Genomic DNA, 13163 nt, shown 5'->3' with positions numbered 1-13163 from the left:
TTTTTTTTTAACATACGTTTTTTTTAATTTAATTAACATTTCTCTAATATTTTTTTGTTTACATTTTTTTGTTGTAATATTTTTAATAAATGAAGGAAAAATTATAAAAAAATAAAGGTATTTTTGTAAAACAATAATTCAGAAAAAACAGAAATCCCTATCGAATTTCACATCAACAATACATTTACTTCAAATGTTTTAACATATTTTAAAACTGTTAACTTAAAACAAAAATATTATTTTGAAAACATTAAAAAACTCTTGGATATAAGAAGAATATATTTTCTTTTATTAAACAAAACTGCACCACACTTCCTTTACGGCTAACCTGAGAGAACAATGCGTTAAAGACGTCTTGTAAGTAGCACGACACGGGCGCAACTGTGGCGGCATGGGTACCCAAGCATCGAACTGGATTACTGACTAGCTAGCTGGCGGCATTACTAAGCACACAACTACACACAAACAAAACAAAAAAGTATGCGTAAATAATATTATTGTCATTCACAGTAAAGCAGCACGCTCGAATAAGCGCTAGACAGATTTGTTTTGAGTGGAACCGAGAGGAAAAAGTGCCAAACCCAAAGAACTTTCACTCACGACCCCCACCAGTGGCTGAATGTGTCACCATTTGCTTATGGTAAACAACTTTTATCCCAAAATAAATTTGTTTTCATATGAGTGTTTGTTGTCAGTGCTTGTTTTCAATGAAATTTACCACTCAATTGCTATGGATCCGAACGCCCATACGGCTGACGGTCGGTCACTTGTTTGAGTGGGAACGCAATTGTTTTGATGTGGGAACAGCTTTCCCTCCGGGTGGAGCCTGTTACTAGTTTTTATGTTTTTTTTTTTTAGTTTTTGTTGGTATTTATCTTCGCCTGCTCTTGGTCTAATGCTTTCTGGTTGATTGGTGAGAGCAGCTTTTGGCTTTTTTGTCAAATACTTTTGCGTTTTACTTTGCATCTTTTCGTAACAAATTCGAAACCAGTTGTGCGAGTTTCTTCATTACTTTTGCGCAATGTTTATGTTGTGTATTATGTTCACAACAACATTCAATGTATGGAGGTATGTATAGCAGTAGTATTTTTAATTTTATGAGGTAATGTTTGCTAAGTATGATATGTACTGTGTGACGTTAGTTATGGTATGATCGGATCTGTCAATGTTCAGGGAAACAGTGTTCCAAGAAAATTATTACTGCTTATGTGGCCAAATGAAGTTAAAAGTAATATGATTTAGCGATTTGTAAAGGAGAAATTTAATTTGCGGTTAATGAGGCGTTTACTGAAAACTTTATATGGTTACATAAATAAGTGTGATCAATTAAGTTGTATGTATGTACATATCATATATACGTATGTTTAGTACGGAAATTAATTTTATTCTTATTATTTTTATTTTTTTGATTCTGAACACATGCTTATGTGTAGAAATATATATATACATATATTTTATGATTTGATGAATTTTTAACTTAACTGTTATGGAGAAGACTCATTGAGAATCAGGTTTTGTTTTTGATCTGCACCTTTTTATAGAACGAATATATCAAATAATCTTCTTTATTTGAGTAGACAAAGCTTACGTATTTATAGCCGAACCGATATAAGAAAGACAAATTTTTTTTTGAAAGATGACTATTACATTCAACTTTTTCATATCGATCAAGTACTGATTCATTACTCAGCCCGGTTCACAACCCAGTTTTCTCCGCTATATAAACTATGCTGTCTTTGAAGTTGGTTCAAAGTGAAACAATGTGCTAAATGTTACTAAAATCGAGTCACTAGTTTAGCAGTTTGCACCGGACAGAAAGTAAGACCTAATTTTCAGATAATTTCACATAAAAAAAGAATATTAGTTTGTCAAAAAAGTCTTGCGGTATTTTGGCTAGTTGGCGCTGAGAACGCGTAGTTCTAATTTTATTCGTCGCATCGGGTCGTGCTATACCTTTTTGGAAAGCTCATTTCACGCGCTAACACGTGTTCGATTGATTGTCGTTCGTGAGTTGTAGCGTCGCAAACATGGAGCAAAATAAAAAGAAAATACGGCATATTTAACAATACTACTACGATAAAGGCCAAAATGCATCTCAAGGCGCCAATAAGATTTGTGCAGTTTATGGACCCGATACAGTTTCCATTTCCACCGCACAATGATGGTTTCAACGTTTCCGTCCTGGTGTAGAGGTGGTCGAAGATGCGCCACGCTCCGGAAGGCCTGTCGTCGAAAATTGCGATAAAATCGCTGAATGGGTCGAAAGAGACCGGCATACTAGCAGCCGTAGCATCGTAGAGCTGGGCATGAGTCATCAAAAAAAATTTTCTGAACCATTGAAAATTCAATAAAAATACCGCAAAAATACCGCAAGACTTTTTTTGACAACCAATAATAAGAATTTATATGAAAAAGTTAGTTAGACCTTGGCTAATGTAGAAAGTTGTTCAAATAAATAGCAATCCGATCTCAACAATTTGTTCGGTGATGGTACCGTTACCCTACCTACTAAGTTATGCCAAAATTGGTGACGAGATCTCCTCAAAAGAATTAGCTGCCCAAGAATTTATTTTTAATCTTTAAGTTTGTATATGAGATATACGATACAGTGGACCGATCTGAAAAATTTCTTCAAAAATTATAGCATTGTCTTTGGTAACAATTCATGCCAAATTTCGTGGCGATACTTCAACAAATAAAATAGTTTTTCATACAAAAATTTCCTTTAGATACGAGTATTTCAGTTTGTATGTTAGCTATATGCTGTAGTGGTCCGATATTGGCGATTCCGATTAATGAGCAGCTTCTTGGGAAGGAAAGGATCCGTACACAATTTCAGGGCGATATCTCAAAAACTAATGAACTTGTTCGCTTATACATATATAGACAGGCATGGCTAAATTGACTCAGATCATCACGCTGATCATATATGTACATATTTATATGTGTATGCACACATACATGGTGTTATTATGTCCAACTTTTTCTTATAGTTGTTACAAACTCGGTGGCAAAGTATGATATCCTCTTCAGGGTGTAAATATGTAATATAAGGATAAAGCAATATTTAAGCAACCTCACTCTCATAAATAGCAAAAGAATGCTCGTAAACTGAACTTAATCGCCAAAATGGCAAATCATTTAAACGCAGAAAGTTGAAGTGGCAGTCACCCTGGAAAATACATTTGTAATACACATAATTTTCGCATACGAATATGCCATTGTTGTTAAGAGGGAGGATACTGAGATTACGTCACTGCAAGAATTTCTATGACATCACTAGACATAATGCGAACAGCAGAACATATTTACTTTTTGAGAGTAAAAGTGGGAGCATATTTAAGTACATATGTATGTATGTATTTAAATATAGTACGCATACTAGTTTTTATATTACATAGGCATGTAAAAATGTTGGACGTGCTCAGCATGACACATGGCTTGCCTCGAACTCGAAGCACTCGAAGTAGTACGCGTTACAGCCAACTTACATCATGCGGAACTTGCAGGCACAAATTTCAGTTGGTCGGAAGCATATATAAATATATGTACACACATATGTGTACAGCGATTTTTACTCCCAATTGTATTATATAATATATCATACGAGCATACGAGTTTACTTTCTCCAAATTACGCCTTAATACGACTCTCCTGAACATAACTTTACATACAATACTAACTACGAAATTATTTTCTCTGTTGCCTGCTAGCAAGTCACGGCTACTCAAATTGCAATACATTGAAAAAATTAGCGCGGGAACTAACACATACACACCATGCAACTCTTAAAGTCTTTGCGTAAGAAAGGGATAAACTACAATCAACATGTACACAAGAGTTACAAGGTTAGAACTCTCAATTGACCTATAAGAAAGTCATAGAAACTTTAACAGAAAATTCAGGTATTGCTGTTGGGTAATTAACCGGTTACTTAACCATTGGTGGCTTGTAGGGTAGTGGTTTGGTTTCAGAAGAATTTTCGGATAATTAACAGGTTAAGTGGCTGGCAGTGTACTTGCTTGGCCTCTTATTTCTCATAAATATTATTTTTGAAATATGTATGTATGTATCTACATTCCATAATTGATCATTATTCGCCTGATGATCTAAGCCAGTGATCGTCATCATTAAGTCGAAGCATTTGAGTGATTTCTTAGCTAATTCAGCTGTTCTAAGTCACGTCGGCTTTTCACGATTTGAGTGGAATTTGGAGATACCGGCGCTCGGTTTTGTTGTATATTTTGCTTGCTGTACTTGTTTTATTCATTATTATTCATTCGCAATTTGGCGTACTAAAGCGATTAAAATAATTAGGCATTTAAATCTGAATGCACATTAGTATTTTATATTCACGTATTTGCACTGGAAGATTAAGATTTTACTAGACACATAGAAAAAAAGGCATGTATATAAGCTATGACAAATTTATATGTACTAACTAAATGCAAATGAGTGTTCGCACCGAACATTACAAATAGTAAAACGTATGAAGGCAATTATTTATAAATTTACAAGTTCATAGTACTGTAAGATTCACGTACGCTGGCGAGTTTTGTGTAAACGCCATTGTTTTCAGCCATTTTTTGCGTTATTTGCTGAGTCTGTTTTGCACGGTTCTGGTGATTTTCTTTGCCTATATTATATATTTATTACTTACGGAAAGTGTTATATATATAATAAACAAGAAAATACTTTAACCTCGGTTGCGCCGAAGCTATATACCCCCTATTTGTTCAAGTTTTCTTACAAGAACTTGATTCTGATCGTTCATTTTGTATGGAAACTATATTCAATAGTAGTCAGATATTTTGGAGGTTAAAATTTTTTTGGAGGTTACTCCATTGGTTTGGACGGTAACTCACGCCAAAGTATCTCATCAAATCAGAACGCTTTCCGTGCAAACAATTCTACCACTCAATTTGTGTGGCCCGATTCTCGGGGAAAGATGACACGTGAAAATTTTCAAAACGATATTTAAAAATATATATGTGTACGGACAATACAGAATCGAAACGACTGGCCCAAAACATAAAATATCTGCTCACCGAAGTATTTTCTCTCAATAAATCCATTGATTAAAGCGATGTGTGGAAAGTACGCCGTCTTGTTGAAACCAAATGTCACCGAGATCGCAAGTTTCAATTTCAGTCATCAAATAGTCGGTTATAATGGCGTGATAATGGTCGCCATTGACGTTTACGTTCACGCTGGCATCATTTTAGAAGAAATATGATCCGCTGATTGCATCGACTCACAAGCCACACCAAACCGTTGTTTTTTTTCTGGAGGAAATGTCAGCTCTTGAATATCTTCAGATTGCTCTTCGTCCGAAATGAGGGAATTTTGTTTGTGCATATTCATTGAGCCAAAAATGAGCATCATCGCTGAACAAAATTTGGCTCGAAAACGTCAGATCTTCTTGGAACTTTTCAAGAGTCTATAGAGTAAAGCGATTTTGCTTGGGAAGGTCGAGCTGCTTCGATCGAATATTAGCCAATAATGATGCTAGGTCTCAAGATGGGTGCTGGTAGGCCGAATATGTTGACCATTAATTGGTCGAAGCGCACGAAACACATTCTTTGCAGATCGGGAATTTTCGTAATAAAGTTGAACGATTTGTAAACTTTACTCAGACGTAGGTCTTTTCATGATGAAATACCAAAGAGTGGTGAACAAATATAGCATGACATCTTGACACGACTCACGCGTGATCTGCCAAAGAAAAGTACCTCTACTTGGATCACGCTTTTACAAGACCATGACCTAAATCGATTCAGATCTGATTACGATGATCATAGTTTATATAGTACATGTATGTATGTATGTATATAATTATGTTCCATAAGGTTTCCGGTATTCTTGCCTGGTGTTATAAACTTCATTTCAACTTAAATATATACTGTTAGGGGTATAAAAGGGCAGAAGTCTGCGTGTTCGATGTACATATGTCTGTATGTATATGTGTTTATGTATGTATGTATGCATCTGGCATATTCATTAGCGGTTATTCACAAGTGTTTTTTCACTTTTCACCGTTAATTAGGGTGTTACTGCCGAACTGCGTAGCCGTAGGTATATGACTCAGCGCTCCACAAAATTAAGCAGCAAGAGCAAAATAAGTACAATAAACATATACAGGAAGTGAAAAAAACTAATACAATCGCTTGTAAGGTTTCCTATAGAGAATTTGAAAAATTTATAATAACTTTCATTGCCCAAGTGTTTGCATTGAGTCACTTGGATGGCAGTAAGAACGCGTTTGTCTAATTTTTAAGAGAATTTTTTTTTTAATAAATAAATATGAAAAACTTACATGTCTAGAGTTTGACATAATATAGTTGAATAGTCTGCGAGTCATTTTGAAAAATTTTATATTCCTAGATTTCCGATCACCAGAGCGATCTCCTAGAAAAGTTGTCTAAAGATTTTTATACTTTCAACAGAGAGTATAATAGTTTCTCTACTTAAAATTATCGCAAATCCAAAACCCAAATACATTACTATATGTGAAACAGGCAATAATCAAAGCAGTATTAATAATTTTTGGCAAAATAGCGGCTCCTGAAAAAAAAATAATTTATTTTTTTCTGAAAAAATTTACACTTATATTAGAAATCGCATCCTTTCGATCTGGCAAATCATGCGAAAATTTCAAATTCGGTTCAACTATTTCGGATTAGTTTGAGAACATCTTTCACTCTGGACTTCAAGGGGAACTACTCTTTTTAATGGCTTATAATAATGCAACAAGTTGGACATTTAAAATTTTAGGAACCTAATTACAATCTAAAGAAGGTATATTAAGAATGTATGTTAAGATTTTCAAGAACATATAAAGAAAGAGGTAACATGTAAACTAACAGATCAATTGAAAATTCCACATCCATCGATGGTGCTACTAGAATTAAATCTATATGATTCGAACTTTCAAAAGGCGCGTGTATAAATTTGACAGTTGTCGGATCCTTAGTTTGTGAATTATATCATTTTGATTGAAAAAACATTTATTAATGTCAAAAACTGGATGAAAAGGAAGTTTGTGTGTTGATAAAATATTGGTTTTGAAGAAAAAAATTCAGTTGAAGCAAAAACTTGGTCTGATGACAAATTTCCGGACACTACTCCAAGGAARTCAACCATCAAGGAGTGGTATGCTAAGTTTAGACGTGGTGAAATGAGCAGCGAAAACGGTGAACGCATTGGACACTAAAAAAAGATTGTTACCGAAGAAAATATCACAAAAGTTCACAAAATTATTTTAGTTGACTGATTTCGATTCGAAATATGCGGTCTATATTTCAGTATGAGAAAGCTTTATGTAAAAGAGTGGCGCGCGAGCTAACATTTGAGCAAAAACAGCGACGAGTTGAGGATTCGGAGCAGTGCTTGGAGATGTTCAAGCGTAATAAACTGGAGTTTTTGCGTCGATATGTGACAATGGCTGAAGCATGGCTTCATCACTTTACTGCGAAGTCCAATCGACAGTCATCCGAGTGGACTGCTGGTCCGCTGGTAGGGTTATTGTTCCCGAATTTTGGAATGCGCATGGAATAACTTTTATTGACTATCTCGAAAAAGAAAAGACCATCAACAGTGACTATTACATAGCGTTATTGCAGCGTTTGAAGGGCGAAATCGGCGAAAAACGTCCTCATTCCGCATCCACCTTATTCTTCAGAACTGTGCCCAGCGACAGTTTCCAGTTCTCAGATCTCAGATCTCAAAAGAATGCACGCTAGGCAGAAATTTTAGAATGAAGGGTTGATCCTCGAAGCTCAGACCTATATTGAAGCAAAAGACAAATCGTATTACAAAAATGGTATCGAAAAGTTGAAAGCCGCTATAATCGTATATCACTTTTAAATTGAACTATTTTGGGTTTAAAAAAAATTTGCTTACAAATGTTTTTCGCTATGATAGTCCGGGGACTTTTCAATTAACCTGTTATATGTATAAATGATCAGCAACGACTAGCTAGTTTTAGATATCGCTATGAAATTTTGCACCCCCATCCTTTTCTCTCCATGGAGCTGCTCATTTGCCAGAATCGCCGATATCGCATACAGCTGTTATATAAACTGAACGATCAATATCAAGTTACTGTATGGAAATTTTCGCATTGGTGAAGCATACTATATGTAGCTTCGGTGTAACCGACGTTATCGTTTGTTCTTATTTTTATCGCACTTTACGCTAATTAGCTCTGTTTTACAATTTTTGAAACTTTATTTGGCTTTTCAGTATAATGATATAATATGAAATTATAATGATACGATTTAGTAAATATTTTGTACAAACTTAAACGGAAAATGCTGCTGTTTATAACTTATTTATTTATAATAATTTTCTCATATGTAAAAAGCTTATTAATTTTTTTCAGATAAATCACGTCTAGATAATTATTCAATTATTTCTATACGTATGTTTGCATATAGTGTAAATTTATAGGTTCGACATTGTGCACTAAACAAGTGTTTATTAAGTTTAGCAATACCAAGTACATTGATTTGTATTCTTGAATTGACTTAAACTGGATCAAACTTCATTAAGATATATCTGGAACTTAGCAATTAGATTACGAAGCTCTTCTTGTGCTTATAATATCTGTGCATATTTGTGGTAATTTCAGTATAATAATTAAGCCAATCAAACCTTTTACTCTATATAACAAATAACAGAGCACAATTGGTATAGAATTGTCAGTGATCCTCCAGTTAATTTCTCCTGAATTCGGCTTGAGTTTCATGATACGCTACTTCCCAAGCTAATTAGGTTAGTAATTTAAACTCTGACATTTGGGTTCACGCATACAGACATATATGGTATGTAGTAGAATAAATGTATATGTATAGTATATATTGCAATTACAACAACAATTTTGATTTGTTAGACAAACATTTTCGAAAATTAGCCTTTCCAGAGTTAAAGGTCAGAAAAAGTTCAAATGGATTTAAAAATAAAACATTCAAAAATTAAAGAGAAGACATAAATTGTCGTGACCATACTCATTAAAATGAGCAACTCACGCCCACACAATAATTTTAGTGGAGCAAATTTGCTGAATATACATGTTAGGGAAATTCTGAGAGCGAATTGGTTCAATAACACACAGTCGAAATCTGTTGTAGACTCCTCATTGTTAATATCTATGTAAGAGCTCAATTTATTCTTTGAGTTTGGTCCACAGTGATCTTCACCATATTCATAGTAACACATACCAATATAATAATTAGAGTATGATCTTGAAATTAGACTATGAGTAGTTTTTGTGGAGCCACTAATTAATGCTTATATTTTGAATACACACACATAAGTGTTTACAGAAATTAATTACGATCCCCAATTAGCACTTTTAAGAGACAAGAATAACTCTGAAGCAAGTACCAACAAGCTGTATATATTGTACATATGTATGTATGTATATGTATAGAGCGCACACAGATATATGAGTTGTACACATATTCTTAATTAAAACATGAAAAAAACGTTAAGTTCGGTTGAGCCGAATCTAGCATACCCTTCACAAATAAAATAGTTTTCCATACAAGCACTAGATATTGATCACTTAGTTTGTATGTCGATATAGACGGTTTCGAGAAATTAGAATTTTTTAATAAATTTTTATAAATAAATAGGACGAGCGCAAAATTTCATTATGATAACTCGCGAACTAATTCGCTGACTGAGGAACAGATAAATGGACTGAAGAAAAGACAGAGGGACATGGCTAAATTGACTCAGCTCGTCACGCTGATCGTTGAAATATACATATATGGTATTTTATAGGGTTTTTGACTTGTTACAAACTTCGTGGATAATTTGTTGTACCCTGTTCAGGGTATAACAATACTTTAATGTATCAGCCACACACAAAGTTCTCATTTGCAGTCCAACAGTAATTGGTTGAACAGAACTAATTATAATGGCATTTTAAGCATATGATGGATAGGGTGTTGGAAATCGTAGTCTCCGTTAAATATAGAGATCTTTTTCAATGTTTTTAAGTTAAAAAAAAACTCGCGGTTTCATGCATAATAAAGCTAATTGCTTTGAAGCAATTACAACCTAAACGTTGTTACGTTGTAAACAGTAACGTAGATAGGGCGGGCGAAGGGGACCGTCGCTTCGGGCCCAACGTCTTGGGGGCGGCAAAACGATCTTCGCTTTTTTTGTAACATTTGTAACAAGCCTCGTGTACAGACAAAAAATTCCATAGTTTCTTTAACCGAAACTATTTTGAGAAACCAACGGATATGTAACAGTTTAAGCATAGAGCGACACATTGCGACGTAGGAGTGACAAAAAAAAAAAAAAAAAAAAAACTTTAGTTTTACTCTGTCGCCCTATGCTTTGAATAATTTTTAAGAGCTCCAATTCGTGCAAAAATTACTGTAAATTGTGTCAAAAATATATATATATATATATAAGATATAGGGCGATATTGTGGTTCCTAAATTTTATATACTTAATATCGAAGATATTTTGTAAAAATTTACTTTGGTCGAACCATCTCATGAAACTTGTAGATTGGTAGATAAGGGGAGCAGCAGAACATCCCACCTACGTTCGTTGTATATAGATCAAGTAGGAGGCACACTGCTTAAAGAATCGCCACTTTTTTGTTTTTAAATAAAAAAAAAAAACTTCGGTATAATTTTTTTTTGAATGGAAGAGTATATTTATAAATATTTTAAAAATCCAAAGAAACATTAAAAACAATTTAACACTCTTTTCTTGTACAGAAAGGTCTTCCAGTAGCCCTTATAATGTCAAGTGGGATAGATTCCGAATTCGTTCTGAAATCTCAACCAAAAATAGCAAGTCTCATCAATTTTGAAGACTTGAATGATTTAAAAAGATACTTAAATCTATCAGAAATTAAATGAAAATGATTGATATCCCGATACTGAAATTCCCATATGTCAACAAAGAAAATTACTTGAAAATTTCTTTTGATAGCTAAGAAGTTCAAGATGTAATTTATTACACAATTAAGCGTAGAACGACTTTCCACCAATTCAACTGGCACATTCCGTATATCTCAAAGAAAATGATGACAGTAGTAAAATGCTATTAACTACTACTAAATTGTGGGATACCAGTAGGAAGTTATTAGAGACTTCAAGGTAACGCATTTTTTGACTGCAATGCAAAGTGGGTATACTAAAAAATCCTGTTATCTTTGTTTATGGGATTGTGGGTATGATGATGCGCACTACTGCCAAAAACGGTGGAAAAAGGCAATACTAAATGGGAAGCAAATGTCGATCTTAAAATTTTATTTATGTCACCATTACATTTTAAATATGCTGTTACTAAACAATTTATATTGTATTGGATCTTACAGAATCCCCAAAGGTGGTCTAATGACTGATGCCCAGAGCATACTGAAATTATGGAGGGAACACTTCTCCAGACACTGAATGATAGGGAAAGCATAAAAGCAGAAGATGGTGAATCCAATTACTCAATCGATGACAATGGAGCAGACTTTCCATTGCCCGACCACGAAGAACTTCGAATAACCAGATGTTCGATCGAAGAAGTTCGGATGGCAATCGGACGAAAGCACGCCTGATGGTTGGAATTTAAGTGTGGTCTGCTTAATCCACAAAAAGGCAAATCCCACAAAATGCGCATACTTTTCACCAATTTTAGAGCCGGCTTCGACAGTACCAAAAGAAACTGCCGCAATGTTTGAACTTGGGATCCCCGCAAAACTAATATGACAAACTCATGTTGAGCAATACCAAAAGCTCCGTCAGCTGCTGCCGCAGCTCAAACAACTCGAAGTGAGTGGTTTCATCGCTTCAAAGACAGTTCTTTCGATATCAAAGTCCGTCCGAGTAAAGAAAGGGCAACAGCCTTCGAAGACGGTGAATTGGAGACATTGTTCGATGCAAGAAGAGCTTACTTTAGCATTGAGAGTCACCCGACAAGCCAATGAAAAGCGACTACATGCCTGGAAATTATTCAGAAACAAGGAACTTGGGTTACTTATGACCGGGAGAGGCACGAAAAAGTAATTCTGTTATGTGACAACACTCGTCTACCTGAAAATGCTTAAATGTGAAGTCCTCTCCCAGCCGCTGTATTCTCCAAATATTGCACTCTCCCACTATTATTTATTCCGTTCGGTGACACATGGTCTGGCTCAGAAGCTGTTCCACTCACAAGACGACGTAATTTGCCCTGATTGTTACATAGCATCACAAGATGAACAGTTTTACTTTATGATATTCGAGCTTTGGCAGAAAGTTGAGAAAAAGTTGTCACCAAGTTCGAGGAATTAGTTTTTAATAGCGAGAACTTAGTTCCGAATATGATATATTAGGTTGTCAAAAAAGTCTTGCGGTATTTTCGCTGGTTGGCGCTGAGAGCGCGTAGTTCTAGTTTTATTCGCCGCATCGGGTCATGCTATACCTTTTTGGAACGCTCATTTCTCGCTCTAACACGTGTTTGATTGACATGGAAGCAAAATAAAGAGAAAATACGGCATATTTTACAGTACTACTACGATAAAGGCAAAAATGCATCTCAAGCCGCCAATAAAATTTGTGCAGTTTATTCACCCGATACAGTTTCCATTTCCACCGCACAACGATGGTTTCAACGTCTTCGTTCTGGTGTAGAGGTGGGGTTGGCAACCCTACTAAAAAATATTTTAGACTTTAGCTCCCTTAAGCCACTCTTAACTTCTTACTTTTCGTTTTTTCTTCTAAACCATTCAAGTACTACTCTCTAGAATCCATAAACATATCAGTTTTTCTAGAAAAAGGAAATGAAATAAAGTTGTAGTATTCTTCTGCCTACATGTATTTATTATTTAACGATGTTTCCTTTAAACTTCTGTATATATAAATCAATTATTAGTATCATTTTAACTTTATGGACCATAAATGGCATTCATGTAAAAAATGCAATGTAGCCACAAAAGGCATGACGTTGACAATTAAATGACAGACAACCATGTCTCTGCCCGTAATTGAAAATGAATAGTATTGGCAACGACTGTAGATCAAAAGAAGCCTGAAAGTATGCAATGTGTGCTAGCAGCGGATTCGGCTATGAAAAGAAAGGCTGGCGTAACTAAACCAAAATCCATACAAACTTAAAAGACCGTTGCGAACTGTCTGGCAGCAAGTCTACTATGGTAATTT

General features: G+C 34.9%; 1 protein-coding gene across 1 annotated transcript in view; it reads right to left on the bottom strand.

Moving 5' to 3' along the window:
* The window catches only part of LOC108973605, a 9824-nt gene extending 9391 nt beyond the window's left edge, over nucleotides 1–433 (bottom strand). Inside the window, exon 1 of the mRNA XM_018940979.1 lies at nucleotides 329–433. The gene's annotated coding sequence lies outside the window, so the exon portion shown is untranslated. The remainder of the gene's footprint in view (nucleotides 1–328) is intronic.
* Nucleotides 434–13163: the final 12730 nt, after the last annotated feature.

The sequence above is a fragment of the Bactrocera latifrons genome, unplaced genomic scaffold (assembly GCF_001853355.1).
Source record: "Bactrocera latifrons isolate USDA-ARS-PBARC rearing strain unplaced genomic scaffold, ASM185335v1 scaffold_49, whole genome shotgun sequence".
Taxonomy (NCBI): Eukaryota; Metazoa; Arthropoda; class Insecta; order Diptera; family Tephritidae; genus Bactrocera; species Bactrocera latifrons.
Note: the sequence above shows the minus strand (reverse complement) of the source record. Positions and strands in the feature narration are given on the sequence as shown.